Genomic DNA, 23483 nt, shown 5'->3' with positions numbered 1-23483 from the left:
GGCAAAGCCGTCGCAGTCCACACCAAACGCCAACTCAGCAGACAAGGAATCCGTCCCAGGAAAACGGCTGCAAGAGAGATCAGACTAATGCTCGATTAAGGTTCAGCAGAGAATTACCTGAATGGTAGCTAATTTCTCGGCGGGGAGGTGGAGTTGCAGTCCGGCCTTTATGGTGGTGGTGATGAGTAGTGGATGAGTGACAGCTGGTACAGATGATGGGTGACAGCTGTCACTCCCGGTCGCTCCGACGCCCTCTCGTGCTTGAAGCCTGCACTTCAAGCAGGGCGCCATCTTGTGGTGGTGGGCCAGCAGTACCTCCTCTTCAGCAGCCCACACAACATTATATATGAAATATTAAGGTCAAAATGACAGCAACCATGTAATTTAATTTAATTGAGGATGGAATTGGGGGTGGGAGTCAATAAGCTTGTCTTCATCCCACTCCTTTCCAAGTTGATTTTGTTTGTGTTATGTTAATTCATTTATGCCTTTGTCTTTATTAATTTTCTTTTCACCATCTTATGAACAGTGTCAAGAGTGTACATAAAACTGTACTACTTGTTTATATTGTTTATATATTATGTTGACTTGGAATAAACAAACAAACCAAAAAAAAAAAAAAATCAACGACTAAGAGTCTGTCTACCAAAGAGCAAGCCATGACCTCAAAAGTCACATAAAAATGTTTGACAAAACTAGAACTGTATGGCCTCAAGGACCAGAGCAATGTCTGGAGGAAAAAGACTAAGGCTCTTCAACCGAAAAGCATCATCCCACCGTAAAGCGGGGATGCATCTTGCTGCAAGGGCGTCTTGCTGGGAAAGAGGCTGGTGCTCTCCATATAATAAAAGGTATCAAGAAGAAGGAACATTATCTGGAAATTCTAAAGTATCATCAAAGTCACCTTCAAAGTTGTGAGACAAGTTACAGGCAACAAAGTGAAAGTGTCTGAGTGGCCATCCAAATGGTCTGACAGGAACCTTGTAGAAAATTTATAGGCCGAACTGAAAATTTGCCTGAACATGGAGGGCAGCTAAAGTGTCGCCCTCTACTGTCAAGAATGGAACAAAATTCCAGCAAACAACTGTAACGAACCTGTGGAGGCTTGTTCTAAAGGTCTGGTTTAAGCAATTAAACAGGAATATCAAACAGGAACACAATGTATCCAAATGTGTGACCCACTGAAAATCTGATACAGGAAATAAAAGGTGAAATAAATCTGTCTGTTGGTCATCAGTCTGAATAAAACTGTTATGAAAATAAAGCAAACACTGTAATTTATTTAGCACATAAATACTTTAGTCACTTAAAGGTTTTAGCCTAGGTGTATGTAAATGTATGGCTCAACATTTGACAAAGTAGACTTTTTTTAAAGAAATGTTGGAGAAAAGGTTTGGGCGAGCCGGAAGCGGTTGCATTTTGTGACGGATCCAGATAAAATATGGTCAGAAATTCAAAAGTACTTTTTAAAAATCACGTTGAGAGAAGACCAACAGAAGTTTGACCCTTGCTTGGAATTGACACCATGACCACTCATAGCTACATAAACAGGCAAAGCTAGGAAATTTTAAATGCCTACTTTGGTGGCATTGGTAGATGGGGTGTTTGCACTTTGGCAGAGGTATGTACTCTAATAAATGCCCTTACACTTCAGAACAAATGCAACCACAAAATTTGGCACCACTTGCGAACATTTTCTTCCTACTATTGCCATAGTGATCTGCTCCATATCTGCTGAGCTGCCTGTTAAAACGCCAACAGTCAGACTATCACCCCATGGAGCATTTTTGTAGAACTGAGAACACTGAATAGAACTTTTTCCTTTATCTGGACCAGAACAAACCTTACACCATCCAAAAAGTGCTCATCTCATCCATGTAACTTGACTGAGCGGGAGCATCCCAGGTGGCAGTGGGGGGAGGAGTTGGCTGTGTCCTGCTGTTGAAGTTGTTGGGTAGCCACTGACCAAACTGGGTGCCATCCCCATGACGGAGGGGGGTGGAGGTGTGAGCATGTAGCTGTAGGCAGAGAGTGGGGTCTGGTGGTAGGATGTGGTGCCTGGGGGGTAGGCGTGGCTGTGGTAGCTGAGTGGTGGGGCGCAGGCCTGAGGTACAGTGGTGTAACAGGAACCCTCCGTGTTCATCAGGGACTGCAGCTTCTGGTAGCCTTCACTGGACATCAGAGAGCTGGAGGTGGGGAGGTCCGGTGGTGGGGGCGGTGGAGGGGGTGGGCAGTGGGGCAAAGGTGGTGGGGTTGGTTTAGAGGGGGGGTCTGGGTTTGAGTAGGAGAAAGAAAGTTTGGGGTCTGTAGAAGAAAAAAAGAGCTTATATTTCTAAACAATATGAAATAGTTTTTCTTACATTTATTTTGAGAATAAGTTTGCCGTATTTTGTGAAATACACTGAAACCAAGTAAAAGTAATAATAATAATAATAATAATAATAATAATAATTTGTCTAATACTTTTACTCCATACATGCAAGGTACTACATAATATTAAACTGACAGAAGAACAATAAAAATCAACTTTTAAAATACAACCCCAATTCCAATGAAGTTGGCATGTTGTGTGAAATGTAAATAAAAAAAAGAATACAATGATTTGCAAATCCTCTTCAACCTACATTCAACTGAATACACCACAAAGACAAGATATTTAATGTTCAAACTGATAGACAACAACAGAGACCCCAGATTGCTGAACAACTGAAGTCGTACATCAAGCAAGAATGGGAAAGAATTCAACCTACAAAGCTTCAGAAATTAGTGTCCTCAGTTCCCAAACACTTATTGAGTCTTGTTAGAAGGAAAGGTGATGTAACACAGTGGTAAACATACCACTGTCCCAACTTTTTTGAAACGTGTTGCAGCCATCCATTTCAAAATGAGCAAATATTTACACAAAGACAATAAAGTTTATCAGTTTGAACATTAAATATGTCTTTGTGGTGTATTCAATTGAATATAGGTTGAAGAGCATTTGCAAATCATTGTACTCTGTTTTTATTTACATTTTACACAACGTCCCAATTTAATGAATTGGGGTTATACAGTCCCCGAAACAATCAAAGCAAAGAGTATATAAAAGCAAAATTAAAACCATAAGATACAAATCTCACTTTATCCCTTTGAGCCCGAAGGGTGTTTTTCAGATTTTACCGTACCTTAAGAAATTCCCCCTTTAAGGTACTTTCTTTCAGTATAATACCCATGTGCTGTACATCAAAATGTTCAGAACAATCTCAGCCTTCTGAATGTGAGACATATGTTTGTCTAGAAGACTGTCTACATATATGATCTCTTAATTGAAATATAACAGAAAGGTGACCAAGACACAGAAGAGCGTCATTAGGTCTTGTGGTTAAGCATTGGGCTTCAGACCAGAGGATCTTCAGTTCAAAACCCAGCCAGACTGAAAAGTCATGAAGGGCCCTTGGGCAAGGTCCTTAATCCCCTAGTTGCTCCAGGTGTGTAGCGAGCGCCTTCCATGGCAGCACCCTGACATCGGGGTGTGAGTGTGTGAATGGGTGAATGGGAGGCATAAAGCGCTTTGGGTTTATGAAAATTCAATAAGGTATATCTTATATATTATATTCCAATACTAAGGTGGAACTATGCTAGTATACTAAGCTATATTTAAATATCTAAAAAGGAAGAGTAAAATAGAAGCATAGAAAAGAGTAGAGTAGAGCCACTTAGGTGCCTGGTCTTGAGAACCAGGGATGGTAGGTTTATGATGCAGATGAAAAAGCACTATATACTGTAAATGCAGTCCATTTAAGATTTAAAAACCTTCATCATGTCTAATCTCAACCTATAGACTTCCACAACAAAGAACACATGAAAGGAAAAATCTCTACCACCAGCGGCTTTCTTGCTAAACTTAGAGACACAGACCAGCCTGTTGCCACAAGCGGCACATTAGGCCCAACCACCTCACACCATATCAGCCAGTGCAGCACTGTTCAATCTCTTGTCGTATGCGTTTCACAACTATACAGTAAGTCCACAACACTAAAGACTTGGACCTTTGTTTTTCTATAAAAGTATCAGTATCACCAAACACCTCTGTTCAGTGACCACATTACTCCATAAAATCTTCCCAGGTGTCTCTTAATCTCACAGGCCGAGGACCCAGAGACATGAATGTCACTGCCAACTGCAAACGCTGACACTCCGACTCCTCATGCAGTTTTTCAAGTGCTGCAATCAGGGTATCCATGGATTTCACAAAAATCACAGCATCATCTGGAAACTTAAGGTCAGTAAACTCTTCCTTACCACCAAAGTGGGTTCACAAAATACCGGAAAAGAAAGATTATGAAAAAAAAGCTGGAATCCAATCCAAGGATTGGACCATCACACCATGAAAATCACTCTTCTATTCTTTGAGTTATTGTTTACAAATGATCACATAAACTCCGCCATCCTCTGTTGGATTGTGGAGTTTCAATCAGCTGCGGCCACCTTTTGGAGTAACAGTGTTTTCAGGTTATCTTGGTAATATGTTTTTTCAGAGGTCTCCTTAACTACTGTTTGTGGTGCTTTGCAACAGTCTTGCATGGTGGAATGTGGCGTGATGTGCAATGCACCAAGAGTTTACATTTGTTGAAATGTGAAGATGCAAATGCGCTGATCTTTGTGTGCACAACTGATGTGTGCGCAGTGGAGGAGTGGCTGACGCTAATAACGTATGTGATGGAATGCCCAAAGGTTTGCAACCACAAATCAATTCCCTGTCAAGACCAAAACAACTAGGGATCCATAATCAAGCTCACGAAATCACATGCCTCCACCCCACCATCCTAGTTGCTTGCATGTGTTATAGATTAGTGGCTGATTATTTTTTTACTATAAAGGAATTACAATCAGAGCAAATTTTTAATGGTAAGATATAATATGGCCAGATTTTGCTGTCATTGTGATTCTGTTACCGTAGAAATGCCTGATTGTAAATCTTTCTTACAAAACACTGGACTTAATAAATTGGTCAACCTCTCTACATGTAATTAACAAATATGATTTATTAAAAAAAAAAAACAACAACAAACATTCCCCTTGAAGACATTGGGCAGCATTTATTTTCTGTCATGCGCATTTTGTCGTGTGTGCTGGCACTGGGTAAAATTTCATAGAAATTGATTAAGTGTTTTTGGAGAAGATGTGCTTATGAAGTCAATATGATGATGATGCATTAATTAAACACAAAATTCCAATTATCTCTCCTTGTCTGATCTGAACTGTTACTTCATGCACATTTTCATTTTTCATATTGTGTGCTACCACTGTGTAAGGATTCATTGAAATCCATCAAATAGTTTTGGTATATGTGAAGTAAGTGCAACTAATGTAGTGAAGCTAAAGACAAGGCTAATGCTAGCAATGAAAGCAAATCAGATGAAAGAATAGTGCCACCTACAGTTCTGAGGTGGTAAAGGTCTGTGCAAACCAAATAGTCCATGAGCCCAGTAGTCAATTACTACTTTTCAGTCCTATTGAAATCTATACCACATTATTTTTCTGATCATAAAGATTACAAAAAGGTATAATTTGGACCATCTATGACTGAATATTCTGGAGTTTTGGGGTACAAACAGCAAAAATTGTGACAATGTTAATTCCAGTTTGAACAGTGATATAAATTTAAGTTGCTCCGATTCTGATAAGAAGTAATGAAAATTATTAGTTGAGCTAATACAAGCAGGATTAATAAATGGAATAGTTCTGACCGTGCTGAATACAAGTATTTGGACAGATAGTGCAAATTGTTCCCTTTGCATCATTTTTACCAGAACTGGAACAACTTAACTTTTGATCCCTGTACAACCTGACATTAACGTCTGTCACCATTTTGAAGTTTTTACCCCATACCTCCAGAACATACTTAGTCATAGTTAGTCCAAACTATACCTTTTTGGAATTTTTCTGATCAGACAAATAATGTGACATACTGTTCACAATGATTGGAGCATTTTTCAATTTTGATCCATGTGTAATCACTGACCTCTAACTGGCTATAGCTACCACCCTGGGACGGCCATCATATATTTTTGTGCCGGTCATGGTACACGAGCCTGGACTGTAAGTGGTGTGTCGTCACGTTAAGCAGGACCAAAACCTGCATGGCCCATGGACTAAATGCCAGTAGGAAGAGTGGACTGCTGTCATGTGAACATACACTGAAATTAAAAAGGAAAACAAACTCTTCCTTCCAGTTTGCTGATGTGGGGAGGAGATACAAACCTGGGTTTACAGAGACAGGAGGAGGAGGTGGTGGTGGTGGAGGAAGTTCTACATTTGAAGCTCTGGGGGGGAAAAAAATCAATGATGAAGGAAAAGCAGTTGGTGAGGTAAAACAGTTTCAATAGAATGCTTCAGTCAGGTGTGAAACTGCAGGATTTTTACTTACTTGTGCTCTTGCTGTCTTCTTTGGAAGATGGCTAAAAATAATAACAGCAAGTATCAGAGACAGAACAGATTACAATAATGTTTAAAACATGATAAAAACCACAAACAATAGCGGTAGTGATTGCGCTGTTAACACACCTGTGGTGGGTTGGGGCTGGTCTGAGGGGAGACCTTATTGGCTGACGGTGGTGCTGATGAGGATTCTGTGGATGATGGGGGGGGATTGTCTCCAGCGCCTAAGCCTCCATCAGGTATCTGCTGCTTACCCTGAGAATACAGGTCCAGGATCTGGTGGCAGATATCTTTGTAATGACGAAACCAGAAGAAGAAAGAAAATTAGAAAAGTGCAACAAAGCTGCAAACTATTAGTTCACAACCCCAGAATAACATAGTGACTACTACAGTCCACCCAAGATGCAGTTCAAACTCAAACAGCTAAATTAAAATATTTTCACCTTCCAGTACCTCCACGGGCACGTCAAGAACAAACTGCTCCCACCAGCGCTGGGACGACTGCTTGGAAGTCCAGTCCTGGATGTCAAACTTACACAGACGTCCGGCCAGATACATGACAGCCACCGCTACGATCTGTGGTTCCCACTGTAGCACCACTGTGGTGCAAAGGCTTGGCAGGGATTAACAAAATTAGCATCACTGCTCACTCACCACTTTGATGACATCATTCCACAGCCACACACTGTCATTGCAAATAGATGCTGTGTGACACCACAAAGGATTCACTGTGTAGTCAACCTTTAATTTTTCTAATGCTTCTGGAGTCTTGGGTCCTGAGCTCACCTGTCATTCACAAAGGTCCAGGCCATCTGAACCACCTTCTGCACTTGTTCTTGTCACCTGGAAAACGATCCTTCTTCAGTCAAATGTGCACATGGAAAGCATCAAGACAGGCCAGACTACTAAATGGTGAAGGTGCAGAAGAGGCTCTGTCTCCACTTGATGGCATATAGGAGAATAGGTGGACAGACATGGAGGAGGGGGAGGTGTTGTAGGAATGCGGCACTTAACTGCTTCACCTCAGGGAGCTTTGGTGGCAAGTGAAGTCTGGGAGCATGTGCTGGTGCCACACTCCTTCGCATCAGATTCAGAATCAAATTTATTGCCAAGTAAGTTTTCACATACAAGGAATTTGATCTGGTGTTGTTGGTGCATAAACAACAATTTAAAAAAAGGAAAAAATCACAGGTGTTTTATGGTGTCAAATCCATGACACCATAAAACTCCCTTGCTATAATTAAGGGTTATCATATTTAATCTAACTCTGCCTGACCATTGGACACATAGGAGATGGGTATCACATGTCTGACAGGACACACTTCTCCCACGGTTCTGCCATGTTGGAAGCATTTCTGGAAGGCCTCTTTTGGAATGGTGTCAAGCTGGACATTGATGCCTGGAGTCCCTTTTAGAAAGGTTTTGATCTTGCGGAACAACCAAAAATCAGAAGGAGTCATATCAGGAAGAGCAGGGAGGCCTGACGAATCACAACAGTGACAAGAGTTTGGCATTGTCATAAGGAACCATCCAGACAAGTTGCTTCTGCTCCACCATTCCAGCTTTGGCACAAAATTTCACTGCCACTCTCCCCAACGCCCAAATCCTCCATCAAGATGGAATGTATTGAACTGGTGCTTATCCCCACCTCGTTCACAACTTTTGTATGGTGACACAACGGGCCATCCATGACCAAAGTCCATACTCTGTCGATCACTTGATCATTTTGGTTGTGAATGGCCTACCAGAATATGCTTCGCTATCCACTGTTGTGTGCCCACTTCTGAAGTGGTTATACCACTCTTTTATTTGCATTATGCTACATGGCATCATCGCCAAAGCCTGCTGAATCTTGCAAATGGTATCGCCAAGCTTTTGGGAAAAAGTATATCTGCTGAAGTCATTCCGTCATGCAAATGACAATCCATGGGTGGTCAGTACACGTGTTTACTCTAAGACTGCGAGCGACTAATGCGCTCTGGGGCGGGGAAAAAAATTCATGCATACATAAGAAGGTTCCTCTCACACTTCATTTGTTTCTGTGGGATACAATAAGGTTGGATACTTTTTAAATACACCTTGCACATTGAGACCAGGTCAGAGTCAAAAGTTCCAAATGTTATCAGGCTCAGAACATCAAATGTATACAAGAAAAGCTTCACCTTCACTAACAAGTAATTCGCTGCTGACTGTAAATGGTAAGTACAAGATTAGTATGAATTATTTCTTTGGTAATATTGGACATAAATATATTTTCTTTATAACAAACTGCAGCTTTATAGAGTTGGAGAGGAATTAGTGTGGTGTTTATAGTAATAGAAGCAGATATACCTTTGAGCTGCTTGGCATAACGAAGCAAGAACTGATAGGGATGTTCAACCTGCAGGTCAACTTGATGGTTTGGAGCAGGATGCGCTCCAGCACCATCACCTCCTCCTGTGTGGAACAGATTAGTGATCAAAGAACCCAAAGCAGTTTTATATGATGTTGTTTGTAGCTGACCGTTACAATTCTGTAGTTAGAAGAAAAATCTACATGAAGTGTGACCAAGAAATACTGCTGGGAACATGGTTTAACACATGGCGGTATGGCTCAGTGACTAATGTGTGACTCAGTAGTGAGCACATCATTGAATCAACAGTGAAAGATTTTTCACAACATTAAATGGTGTACATTATCAAATGTGAACTCAAAAGTCCAGCATTGCCACGTAAGTAATTATGTTTAAAAAATACAGCTGAATGCACAACATAACTGTATCAATTAGGTGTGAATTATCAATGAAAATATTCTTGTATGATCATGACATCAACTGACAAAACCAAACATAATTACACATTAACAAACACTGTTTAGAATAGAATAGAATAGAATATATTACAAAGTGTTTTTGATAATATTGTAAATTGCACTTATGAAACACGAAACAACTCGGACTGATTTTAAATGGGAAATGACAGTGAAAGAGCTCAGTGACTGATATTTACACCCGCGCACGGTAGAACATCCATGCATGAACAAAATCTTTTCAGAGTTTTATCTGATTTTCACCAACATGAATTAAATAACTGAAGACCAATCAAAGATGAAGTGATTTGAGATTGAAAAAAAATTATTAAAAGTTAAGGTCAATGGGTGCTGTGGAACAGACAGTGGAGTAGGACGTGGGTTTCTAGGCTCCCGTCAAACTTCTGTTTTTTTTGTTTATTTAAATACGCACTTTTATTCATGAAATACAACAAACCTTCTTCGTAATACGTTTATGTGAATATACGAGCAGTGGGACTCAAATGACTACGAAGCAGCGTAAACAAATACGACGAGCCGGCTAAACTAAACCTAGCATTGCTGGGATGTTAACTGCTACTCCTGTGGACTCCGGCCCAGAAATGGATTGCTGAGGCACTGAAATTGGAAATCTTGCTTTCACTTCAAGCCAACCATTGTTGATGTTATAAAGACAGAGATGAGAAGCCCAATTACTGCTGATATGAACTCTGAAAAATGATACACACGGACACATACACGAGATACACACACCGCGGTGATCTCACTACGTGCTTGAGACATGGGCCAATAACCGGTTCATGGTATACTGCGGTATGAAAAAGCCACGCTATCGAAACCACAAAAATTTTCCGTTATACTGTCCCTAGTATGAGTGGGTTATGAGAATTCTTGACAGGCAGAGAGGAGGCAGCCGCTGCCACCCTTCCCCCTGGTGCACACCTCTGTCTGTTTACAAACATGCAGCTAACGTTAGCTAGCTCTAGATCTTGGCTTAAGGAGGTGAAGCCTGCGCTGAACTTTTCCCTTCATCTAAACGGACCAAGTCAGCCTTTTCGTTTATTTTCCGGCAAAATAGCCCTTCAAGCCAAAACAGTGGCAACAAAGCACAGTAACTATGGCCTGTGTCGGATGTGGAGCGATTCAAGATACCTGCAAAGCATTACATAGAAGGAGTAAACTTTATCCCATCTTTGAAACCACCGAGTCATACAAACGGTGGACTCGAGTCATGCTTGTGGTCGACCCAAATTTCTCCACAAACGTGTCAAAAGGACAAAGCATCTATTCCAAGCACTATCTTGGTGAAGCTGGGCCAATATTGAGGATCCGGAGTTCCAGCCACATTCTCCTAAGCAAGTAAGTAATATTTCCCACGGGGCAGAAGCTACATGTCGAAAAGAGAGACTATTATTTTGGTATTTTCTCTAAGTTATCAGTGGTATAGCGCTCGTAGTGGTAGACATCGCGTCAATTAGTGCACCTGAATCGCGCCCGCTCATATGCAAATTGCCATAATGTTGTTAAAGTACATTTTAAAGCTATACATAATACCGTGAAAACTATGGTATTTTTTCACCCACTGTCCAAATCTCATACCGACCCATGCCTAGTGCTGACAATGAACACGTGAAGGCTGGAGCTAAAGAAATGGAAAGTGGACTCTCTACCTGGTCAAATGAGGTAACTGCTATTGCAAACTACAGTAAAAATGCTGACTGCGGACATGATGGGACTAAAAAACAAATGTGAAGATATGGAGGGAGACTGCGGAGGATGTATATCAGAATCCTCGGCGTGGCCGAGGGAAATGGCACTAGCACTAGCTCTACAGCCGTGGTAGCGGGGCTGCTCAAAGAGGAGCTACAACTGGATAAAGACGTGGTTGTGGACCAATCACAGAGCCCCAGACCCGCGACAATGGCGCTCAAGTGTGGCGGACAATGGCGCATGGCTTGCCCGGGTCCTGCTGCAGTACAACAGGATTCCTTACTACACTACGAGCATCGCCAAGGTGAGAGCTACCTTCAATGAAGTCAGACAAGTTCTTTATGACAGGGAAGGCGTTCGGTATGGCATCATGTTTCCAGCACAACTTCCTGTCACATTTTAACAAAGTGGAGAAGGACTTTATTGATGCAGGTTGCAGCGATGACATACATCAAATGAAATACTGTCTCCACTGAGATAGTATAACTACTCCTTGAGTAAACACTAAGCACTAATGGACCAGTAAGTATTTCAGGTGTTTCTGAATGCAATAAGAGAGTGATAATGTAGTTTACTCTGTTATAAAGTTTACTAAGGTGGGTGAGTACACACATATTCAATTGATATCGCTTGTAATCTGATTTCATAAAATAATGTTTGGTAAGGTTTACAACTCCTAACTTTAATAAATTTCATATGGTTGATTTGAATTTTCCAAGACTTTGTGCTACTTGAGTTAGTACCTATGTTGTCACTGCCCCAAATGCCGCTGCTAGTATCGTTATTATTAGTAGTATTCTTTTTGTTGTTATATAATGTCTTAATAGTTGAAAATAGGTCCCAGTAAAGGCACCGTGACACTTGCATGAATTGATTCCCACATTGCCGCGTAAGTCGTTGTAACAATGCGTTGTGCTTTGCCCCACTGGATGCCACGATTTGTCCAGCTTGACGCCATGCTACATAAAATAATAATTTCGTAGCCCGATGACGCATTTGCGCTCAGAACGTGGCTGATGAACCATTCTCATCGCTCCAGAATCACAGAGAAATTACCTACAGCTGCAGGTTGTCTTGTGCGTGTCATGTGGTGGAGAACGCATTTGAAAATCTTGTCTCAAAGGTAATTATTTATAATATATATATTGTAATGGATTGATAAACAGTTGCATTTTCATTCCTTCTTATTAGTTAGATAATGTAGCCCTAAAATGATGTTTATTACAGATGTAACATCTCGTCATAATTGTCAGATGTGCGGCGGCAATGACACACGTTGACACGCACTGTTTTGAATAGGTTGCACAACGTTCATGACTAGTTTCACGAAATGAATGCGTTCCCGAAGTTTTAAACACTTCAAAAATTTCTTTGTGTGCTGGCACACAGCTGCACGCACTTCACGCACAGTTTACAACACTTTACGATGAGTTTACTCACTGGCACACCAGATTGCGTGCCAGTGTAGGGATCAAAGCTGTGCAAGTGTCTTAAGCATTAAACAATTAGCCATACGTTTTGGAGGGGGCCTGAGCCATAGGGTCCGAAGAGTTCCCATACATGTATCATGAGGTGATAAAGGGAAGGGTTTCCCAGGAATGGGAGTGGAAGGGATGGGGGGAACATTTGAGTTACAGTTGTTGGTTGCTTATTTCTGCAACTGGTTCTATAGTTCCCATAAAGGAGAAATTGTTAACCACACTGAGTAGTTCTTTTGCCAAATTGTCACATGTCCCCAGTCTAGGACTACATAATTATATAGAGATTAATAGGGCACTTGTTTGTTTGTTTCTTTGTCTGTTTATGTTATATGTCTTTTTTCTAGCACTGTATACACTATATACAAATCCAGTTTGTATTACCTTGAAAAAAAATAAAAACAGGTATGAAAAAACAAAACAAACTTGTTTAACCCCTTAACGCCTGAATTTATATAGCTGTATATAAAAAAATGTTTTGTGTGTGTTTTTGCCTTTAAGTAGATGGTAAATAATGTTGAGATTATTAATTTCACTATTGCACAACAAATAAATAGTAATTTTGGTATTTTGGTAATGACTTTATGTTATAATGTTATAATAATAATAACGGTATGTTGCAAATTTGCGACAATAGGCACACTGGTCAATTTGGTATGTTGCATATTTGAGTCAAATATTGTAACATATATGCGACAATAGGCGTTAAGGGGTTAAACAAGAAATGTATCCCTAAGCTGCACCTAAATGTGTGTTATAATTAAAGCATTTTTAAGCATCATCATCATCATCATCAAAAATACAAACAAACAAAAAAAGTTAAAGTCAGATGACAGGTTGAAATTTTTGACCCATATCTTACATATAAGGCATATGTATACAGTGGTCCCTCGCTGTAACGCGGTTCACCTTTCACAACCCCGCAGTTTCACTGATTTTTTTGGTCCAAAATTGCATGCTTTTTTTTTTTTTTTTTACAGCGCATTGTGTTCTGCGTCCTCATCAAGCAGGCTGGTCGGGTTCTCGCCCAGAAGAAAAGAGCGCCAACAACTACCCATAACTGTGTTCTTCACTCGGAAAAAGACACCTGCACCGAGGTGTCACTCTGTTGTGTTGGCCGCTGAAGAGGAGGTACTGCTGGCCCACCACCACCAGATGGCGCCCTGCTTGAAGTGCGGGCTTCAAGCACAAGAGGTCATCATAGCAACCGGGAGTGACAGCTGTCACTCATCATCAGCACCAGCTGTCACTCATCCACATCACCACCACCATAAAGGCCGGACTGCAACTCCACCTCCCCGCCGAGAAATCAGCTACCTTGGAGGTAATTTCTCTGCTGACTTAAAAACTGAATAATAGTCTGAACTCTTTTGCAGCCGTTTTCCTGTGGTGTTATCTGCTGGATTGGCGTTTGGTGTGATTAGCGACGGCTTCGCCTCACACCCCAACCAGATAAGTGGTTAAACAGGAGCTGCACGAGTGTGTGATTGGAGGTGGAGGTGCTCCCTCCCAAAAGAACACAGACTGTGGGATTACTGAGTGTGAGTACGCACACTCAGCTGTGCTGTTTTTGTTCTCTGCCAGCAGTGCCAGGTCTGACAGCTGGAGACGGTGGCCACCTGGGGACTCAGGACTTGGCGGCTCCGGTGTTCTTCAGATCCGTTGGCGGTGAGGGCCGTGTGGGATCCGGCTCGGTTCTGGATGGGCGTCTCCTATCCTCGAGCCTATCCACACGTCACCCAACGTGTAATTGACTGTAGTTCCAAACTTGTTATTGTCTGTATTCTGTTGTGCACAATTTACAACATTAAATTGTTGCTGTTTGGCTTATCCATTGCCTGTTTATTTACGCCCCCTGTTGTGGGTCTGTGTTCCTACACTTTCACAACACAGTGGAAAAAGACGTGACAGCGGAGCGGCGCCAGGACAAAGAGGCATGATCACAGGAACTGTGAAATACTGGTCAGTCACTATTAATAATTTCTTATGTGTCCAGCCTCGTAGGTTGATTGTGAAAATTAAATTCATTCAGTTCTAAAAGCCATCATAATTATTTATAGGAAAACATTCTATTTTTATTTCTCAAACAAATGTTTGGGGCCTGAAAACAGGTTGGTCTTATTTTTCTTCTAAGGTTTGAACTTTGAGAGTGTTTACACACGAGAGAAAAGTGAGAAAATGTTAATGCCTGTTTGAGAAAAGTGTATAAAGTGTGTAGTGAGGGGTTTTACAGCCTTAAAACGTCTATAATTGTAAAAAATAGCGCTACTTCACGGATTTCGTTTATCGCGGGTTATGCCGCGTTCACACTGGGCGCGATCAGACGCTATTGTGGGTTATTTTTAGAACGTAACTCCCGCAATAAACGAGGGACCACTGTATACAGACTGGCTATTTTGATGAACTGGTTAAACACATTTATTACTATTAAACACTGACATGAAATCACATATCAGGTTTTGTATTAGGAACATTTGACCTTGGGTAACCTTGAAAAGTCAAATTAAGTGCTATAACTGTAACTCTTGTTCAAATGTCAAGGTCACACAGAACCATACCTGATGGTATCATTGTAACACAAAGTCTTAATCTGTATGAATCTGTGAAATGTGAGGTGTTGCCCCATTTAGTTACTGTTCTGTGACTTTGTCCTAGCCTCTGGGGCTCAGTCTCTCTAAGTGATTCTCAATATTAAAGAGTGTTGATCATTCCAGGCTCCTTACAGACCTTGGGATCATCTCCAAACTGAGCAAACTGGATGTCGCTGAGCAAGCTCCGAGCTGCCTTGATGATGTCTTTGCACTTCTTTGGCGTTTCCTCCACTTTGCCTGCTAAGAAAAGGCAGCACCCTCCTGTCACCTACAGGCACACGCAAAACAGGAACAAAATACTCTCAGAAATATACAGTCAATGTATGTTCCTTAAACTCTCAGTTTAAGGTGAAGATCTTCAACTGGCCTTCCAGCGATGGGGTGTAAAGGAAGTGATCCAGAATGACAACCTTTTGTTTATGTTTTATATGTCCACAGCTGCTGTCCATACTGTCCACTGTCCTGACGTAGACTGTGTTGATGACCGCTGTCTGCTCTCATGCGTTGTTGTAAATATACATCTAAATGTTCTACCAACATGAAATGTTCATCAGATGCCGGTAACAATTCAAGTAATCCATAAATGAAAAGAAACAAAAATAAGTATAGACATAAAGTTATGCGTAATAAAATGGAATGACAGGGAAAAATTATTGAACAGGCTCACTGAAATTATTTAATACTTCGTACAAAAGGCTTTGTTGGTAATGAAGCTTCTAAAGGTCTCCTGTATGGAGAAACTATTGGCATGCATTGCTCAGGTGATTTTAGTCCATTCTTGCACACAAACAGTCTTCAAATGTTGAAGGTTCTGTGGACCTCTTCTATGAACTCTGAGCTTTAGTTTTTTCCATAGATTTTTATTGGATGCAAGCCAGGTGATTGGCTGGATCATTCATTCTCTGAAACCAATCATTTCCTTTGCTATGTGTTTGGGATCAATGTCCACCCTGGTTTCATCTTCATCATCCTGGTAGATGGCAGAGGATTCTTTCTGGTTTTTAATCAAGAATGACCTTTAATTGGAGTAATTGGATATAGAAAATGGATGGATGGATACCTTGGTATATTTTTCCATTCATTCTTCCTTCAAATATACGAAGTTTGTCAGTTGCTATGTGCTGAAAAACAGCCCTACACCATGATGCCCTCACCTCCAAACTCACTGTTGGTATGGTGTTTTGGGGGTGATGTGCAGTGCCGTTTATGGTGTGTATTATGGCATCCAAAGAGTTCAATTTTGGTCTCATCTGACCAGACTATTTCACAGGCTTGCCTAAATGTTTTGCAGCAAACATTAAATGAGCTTCAACATGCTTTTTCTTCAGCAATGGAGTCTTGTATGGTGAGTGTGAATACAGGATATAGTCATTGAGTGCATTACTTATTGTTTTCTTTGAAACAATTATTCAGTTGCTCTCCACAAGTGACCCTTGGCTCATGGACAACTCTTCTGATAATTAATTTCACTCCTCTGTCAGAAAGGACCACCTGGTCATGGCTGGTGAAATGATGTTCTTTCCACTTCCAGATTATGGCCCCAACAGTGCTCACTGGAACAATTGGAGGTTTAGAAATCCTTCTGTAACCAGTGCCATCTATATATATTTTGCAACAATAACTTTGTGAAGACCTAGAGAGAGCTCTTTGCTTTTTGCACATCTTGAGATGTTCTTGTATGTGACACCTTAGTAAGACATCTATTCACAGGCCATCAGTTGGGACTGAACCAGCTGATATTATTTTCACTGACAAGGGGCAGGACTGCTTTCTAACTACTGATAGATTTTAGCTGGTGTCTTGGCTTTCCATGCCTTTTTGCACCTCCCTTTCTTCATTTCACATGATTACACATCACTTAATTGCTGTACTTATTTGTTATGGTTTATTTTTTATGGTTTTGTATGGTTATGGTTTCTTTATGTGTATTACTTGGGTTGTTACTGACATCTGGTGAAAATTTCATGTCTATTGGGTACCGTAGTCTCGTTTGAAGGTGGGTGCTAAAGGGGGTAAATGAAAGAGCATAATCTATTTCCGGGTACAGCCCTCATCGTCCCCATCAGAAACTTTCTGACAGAAACCATCAGAAACCATCACGACACTTTCTCTAAGTTTTTGTGCAAATTACATGGCAAATAAAATGAAAATGCAAAAAAAAAAGTGAAGATGCACTGGAAAGCAGACATGGGTTGCAGTTTGTTTATGACCCGGAGCTCAAATATGTCAAGGCGGTTGTGCAGGCGAGACCACAGCTACTCTGTCAAGGTGTATAGGCTAAAATTTACCGACAGAACCTCTCCCATTTGCCTCTTCCTCCCTTCTCCAGTGGGAACCAAAGAAACTGCACTTTTTGCGGCTGCTTCGGTGATTGCAGACAAAAAACAGTACACCATTTTTTTCCGTTAGAAGTGATGCTGTGTTTGTGGCAGGTTGTCCATGTAAGTGGTCAAATCCTGCAATATCACGGAGAGGTTCAAATGAGACTGTGGTTCCCTGTAGCACCTTAGAAATATTACTGAGAAAAACAGTGATGTGTTAAATACCTATTTTACCCGCTGTACATGTCACAGTCTAGATAATAAACTTTCCAGTGATATCAAGTGATATATTGCGGGAGGTGATGGTCTAGTGGTTAAGGCGTTGGGCTTGAGACCAGAAGATCCTCGGTTCAAATCCCCGCATGACTGGAAAAATCACTAAGGGCCCTTGGGCAAGGTCTTTAATCCACTATTGCCCCTGGCGTGTAGTGAGTACCTTGTATGGCAGCACCCTGACATCAGGTTGAATGTGAGGCATAATTGTAAAGCGCTTTGAGCATCTGATGCAGATGGAAAATCACTGTATAAAAGCAGTCCATTGTTTACCATTTTTACCATATCAAGACAACATAATATTTGAGCTGATGGAATAAACCAGAATCAGTGGCACTGATACCAATACAGTGATTTAAAAGTGAACTGATTCATTTTGATTGATGAAATTACCATTTAAAATTTGAATTTGGTCCATTTTAAAAGCTTTCACTTCCCATTTCAAAAGTCCTTGTAACTGACACAACCATTGTGCTAAGGACTGCACCACAGCTCAAAGAAATGTAATTATAGCCAAGATGCAGGATCATATGATCATATGAATGACTGTGTCCATGTAGATTTATAATGCTGTCAACAATGTAGTTACTGCAGAGAGAAGCTTTGAAGGGGCAGCACAGTGGCTTAGTGGTTAGCACTGGTGCCTCACAACAATAAGGTCATGGGTTCGATTCCCACCTGTGGCCTTTCTGTGTGGAGTTTGCGTGTTCTCCCTGTGTTTGTGTGGGTTCTCTCCGGTGCTCTGGCTTCTTCCCACTTGCAAAGACATGTAGGTTAGATGGACTGGAAATTTAACTTGTCAGTAGGTGCGTGTGCGGGGGTGTGGATGTGTATGTTTGTCTATACGTGGCCCTGCGACAAACTGGCGTCCTGTCCAGGGTGTACCCCGCCTCGCACTCTATGACTGCTAGAATAGGCACGACCCTTAACTGGACTAAGCGGTTGAAGATGAGTGTGTGTGTGAGCAGCTTTGAGGTTTGTCGCTCAAAGAACTCAAAATAATGCTCAGGTTAAGCTGCATATTTCTGACTTTCCAATGTCAGTGCCTCCTCACTGTGGTGATGTTAAAAACACCTACATACTTACATATCGAGGGAACTGCTTGAAAGAGTGGAAACATGTAGAACCGATGGAAATAAACAATTCCAGTTGCCAGCGTGTCATAATGTCTGAAGCCAGATGTTAAGGAGACTGACAGCAGAGATGTTAACACTGTAAATAACATTATTGAAAACACCATGATAACTTGAAATCCTGTACTTTGTGAAGTAACGTTAAGTGACTAGAAAACTGTCATTTTTTTGTATAATCAGAAGGTCCAACTTGTCATGCTGTACCACTCAACACAGATGGCAACTTCATAAACCAGATGTCTGCAAATGGGTTCCCGTGTCAAATCACCATCGCTACAAATTTAAACATTATTTTCAACTGTTAGAAAACCGTCTTCTTCTGGATGCAGTAAAGCCTGTGCACAACAAAACAAACTACGGCTTACAGCAGTAAGTACCTGGAGGGCACTATGGGTAAAGCTCAGGTACTTCGTCTTCAGCAACCAATCAAACGTTTTTCTTCTAAACTGCTATATAATTGCAAATCATGTAAAGGCCCTGTCACATCTTGACGATTTAGCCTGCGCATGCCAGCCGTATTAAAACCGCTGGCACACGCTATCGTACGTCTAATAAATTAATGCAAATGTCACACCTTGACGGTTATCCAGCGTATGCCGACAGCCCCGTTTCACCCAGTGGATCTGGTCAATACTGCACCGTGTGGTGCGTGTCAGAAACTGAATAATTTAACATTATTTTATTTTTTTATAAAATTTTTATCTTGGTGGACCATTTTCATTGTGTACAGAATGCTGATAAGTGGACTGGCTGTGGTAAACGCTGCCGTGAATGAATGAAGTGCTGTCTCTTTAAATGTTGAAAGCGCTGGCTGCTTCCTGATCAATGAACTTGATCAGGTCTGATCATCCGCTGATCAGGTCATCACGACCTAAATAACAAAACGCTGTGATGATTTTAAACTTTTAAAGAGCCAGTCGACCGCGATCAGGTGTGATCTGGATGGAAGTACTGTGTGATCTGTCGGCGTGGTGATCACTTACAGCACTGCACTTTAAATGTTTAACAGCGCATTAATCAGGCGTGATCACCCTGATCGATCGATCAGGTCATCCGATGATCACAAAGACAGCAACGGCGCTTTAAAAGTTTAAATCATCACAGCGCTTCTGTGTGTTCGTTCAGAGTGTGATGCAGACATGAGAAACGCACCTGGATCAAAAAAAACCAGAGGAACTTGCTTTAAAACGCTACGTTTCCAGCCACGAATGAAAGGATTTTCCGAGGTCATTTTCAAAAATCAGGTGCTTTATATGGATTCATGTCCATCTGTGATGGTGAATTAGACTGAAATGAACAGGTCAGACTTTATATTTTTCCGTGCACCAATGAAACCGCCGTTCTGCATACGGACCGTGGCTTTCAGCCAACCAGTGGCCAGCATTAATGGACGGATTTAGACTTATGAGTAAATTACAAGAAACGTTGGCCAACAATCACATAACTTACTTACAACTTATGTCTAGCATGTGCGGGATGTATGAGTCACACACTGGCATGCGTTGAAAATATTCAGCATGCCCAAAATTTTTTGAGGAGCTCAGCTTATCAGGATGTACATCAACGTACTTCAACATGCTTCAGCTTGCTCTTAACTTACCCTGAACTTAGGCCAACATTTTTAATATGGTTGCCATATGCTAGCTAAATCATCAAGCTGTGACAGAGCCTAAACATTAGAAATACCAGCTACAAGCCAAATCTATGACGCACTGGACCTGTACATCACCACATCACAAAACCACCCAGGTCCTGAATGGCAACCACCTGAGCAGGCAATTGGTCCATCCCCACCTCTTGAAAATGACCATGTATCTGCTGCAGCCAGGTGAACTGTGGGTGTCTCGTTGGATTTCTTCAGCTGCTGGGTCCCTCAACAATGAGGCACCTGAATTATACCACACTGCCAAAATGTCGTAGCTGATGCTCCCTCAGAATGTAAGTGATACTCCTCATCTGATTCTCCTTAACTAATCACTCATTTTACACAAACCTCTACAGCAGTAACCAAGAATCTTGCAAAGAGACTTGGTACCAAAACATCCAGTCATCTCCTTAGGTCACTAGTTAGCATCCAACAAGGCAGGAAGCACCAGGAACCTCAAGACATGGACCTTCGTTCTCCTGCAAAGGTATCGGCATCATCAAACATCTCTGTTCAGCAACCTCTTGACTGATGCTCTTTCCAGGTGTGTCTCAATCTTAAAGGCCAAGGACCCAAAGACATGTATGTCACCAACAAGATAAGTAAATCTCTCTACACGTTTTACACCATCACCACATAAGGCTAAACATCTGATGATGAAGCCATTGATTCTGCAAAGGTCACAGCCTTGTGCATGAAGATAAAGTGCACATCACAAATAAATCGAATGTCAAATGAGCTGACAATTCTAAATAAATCAAGAATTATGAAAATATTGATGTATTACATTTTATTTTTGGTGTATAAGCCCAGAGTAATTTAATCATAAACATGGGGAATTTAGTCTGATTTCACCTGCCGCTGATAAACACTCAGAAACATGAACCTCTCATAAAACTGAACTTTGTTGACATCATGCACAGTAGTGCCCCCTCGAGGGCCTATATTAAAATGAGTGAGGAAAAACTGAATTTTTTACAATGTTTTTTGTGGACTTTGACAGTGAATATGTCAAAATGGTTAAAGTGTGTTTTACCAGGATACACTAAAATGACTAGTGTCACTTTATATTAGAATACTGCTATAAATTATTGTTTTTGGGCTCTTCATATTTATTTCAGGCTCTATTTGTCCATCATCTTTTTCATCCTCACTCTGGGCAAGAAGAATCAGTCTCCATGCTTCAACAGCTGTAAATCTTGTTTATTCTAGGTCTGTTGACCATGCTTCCTTGCTAAACAGTAAATATACAATGATTAGAGTTTCTGTGAAGGCTCTCAGTTGTCCAGGTGGTTTCCATAGTAGAGCAGCTTGAATCTTCGACTGGACTGGGTTGCTTGATGCGAGGACGTTTCGCTTCAAATCGCAGCAGCTTCCTCAGCTAAAATTCTTCACACGTTTGAGGACAAGGAAGTTAAAATCTTAGCCAGAGAAAGGAAATGGTTTGAGAGAGGAGTGAAGGAGGCATTGTATGTGAAACAGCTGAAACCCAGCCTTAACCAGGGAGGGGGTTTGAGACACGCTTTGTCCCGTTTACAATGGGGTACTCAGGTCAAAGCAGTTTCAGTCTTTTTTTATGGTAATGAGTTTTACATCATCAGGAGAGTCGTCAGGAGAGGCGTCAGTCCCATCGTTAGGAGGGACAGCTGCCCTGTCATTAGGAGGGTGCTAACTAGAGCACAATAGGTGCTAATTAGAGCTATTGTTTAGTCACTAGCCTATAGCAGTCTGCCTCTCGGTAGGAGGGGTCTGGTTAGGTTTAAAACTCCAGCTTTGTGGCTTCTTTATTCTTCTCAACAAGAGTCAAGACAGAAGTCAGACTACCAGAGCAAGAATTTTAGCTGAGGAAGCTTCTGTGATTTGAAGCAAAACGTCCTCGCGTCAAGCAACCCAGTCCAGTCGAAGATTCAAGCTTCTCTACAATGATAAGAGTTGGCAAATTACAATACCATTTGATGCTATAATGTCGAAAATCTCACAGATCTTCCCAGGGTCATAAGTGACCCAGCAGCAGTTTGGATTACACTTACCAGATGGATCGGCTGACTCCTGCAAAATTCTAGGAACAAAATGCGAACAAAATGCAGAACAAATAGACTGACAAATTCATGGAGGAAACTTTTTTCTGATTAAAATTAGAAAAATGGTGCCCCAACTTTTTTTTTCTCAGACTTCATCTGATAGAAGACATTTTTTTAACTGAAGGGCACACATTCATAATTTCACATGAACTTGTGATAGTTGGGTTTTTGTTGCTTTTCCTTCCACACCGCGTAAAAAAAAAAAAACCTATCTGAAGTCACGTGACCAAAGGTTTCCAAGGATACAGGCCGAGTCGTAAGCCTACATCAAAGATGAAGCGAGCTCCTTCTCTGCGGTACCGGGCCTCAGTGGCAGTGTCCAATCCCTCCGAGTGAGACGGAGTGTGGACCAGGTCCTTTTTATCCCAGTACCAGCAAGGTTTGGCGTGATCCAGGGAGGACGGGTCCTTCCTGTCCCAGGACCAGCAGGGCTTCATGTAATCCAGAGTGGACATCCCTTACCAAAAATAGTACTGATAAGTATATAAAAACTGGAAGTATACTTGAAACATACTTGCATGTACTACTTTTTGGTAAGGGATGTCCCAGCAGCAGTGGTTGGATCTGATCCCTTAACAGTACTCACCAGCATCGATCCTGTTAGCAGCTGATCCAGATGCTAGCTATATTCTTACGGGAGAAAAAAAAAAGAATAAAAATCGACCAAACAAATGGTTTCTGTGAGCCAATAATGTCGGCAGTAAACACGCGTTAATGACCGTGTTTAAAATATTTATACACATTAATACCACAGCGAATAACTGCGGCGCTGATTGAGTTCCGTCTAAACAAAGACCAGCCGAGCATTGTTCCCTGTTGCCAGATCTGGCGACAAAACAAGCAACTGGGTCCGTAAAATCACAAACAGCCCCGATTTTTACTCATTTTAAGTCGCCCCCCTACGACTTAGGGCCACATTGAATTTCTTTCTCTTTTTTTTTATTTTTTGTTTTTTGGACTTCGAGAATAAAGTCGTAATATTATATTATTATTATATTATGACTTTATTATGACTTTATTCTCGTAATATTACGACTTTATTCT

The 23483-nt window shown here is 41.2% G+C and overlaps 1 pseudogene; it reads right to left on the bottom strand.

The window, feature by feature from the left end:
- Positions 1-304: 304 nt before the first annotated feature.
- Positions 305-23288, bottom strand: LOC117531871 (annotated as a pseudogene).
- Between the last annotated feature and the right edge of the window lie 195 nt (positions 23289-23483).

The sequence above is a fragment of the Thalassophryne amazonica genome, chromosome 19, assembly GCF_902500255.1.
Source record: "Thalassophryne amazonica chromosome 19, fThaAma1.1, whole genome shotgun sequence".
Taxonomy (NCBI): domain Eukaryota; kingdom Metazoa; phylum Chordata; class Actinopteri; order Batrachoidiformes; family Batrachoididae; genus Thalassophryne; species Thalassophryne amazonica.
The sequence above is the reverse complement of the archived record's forward strand: the minus strand, read 5'-3'. Positions and strand labels throughout refer to the sequence as shown.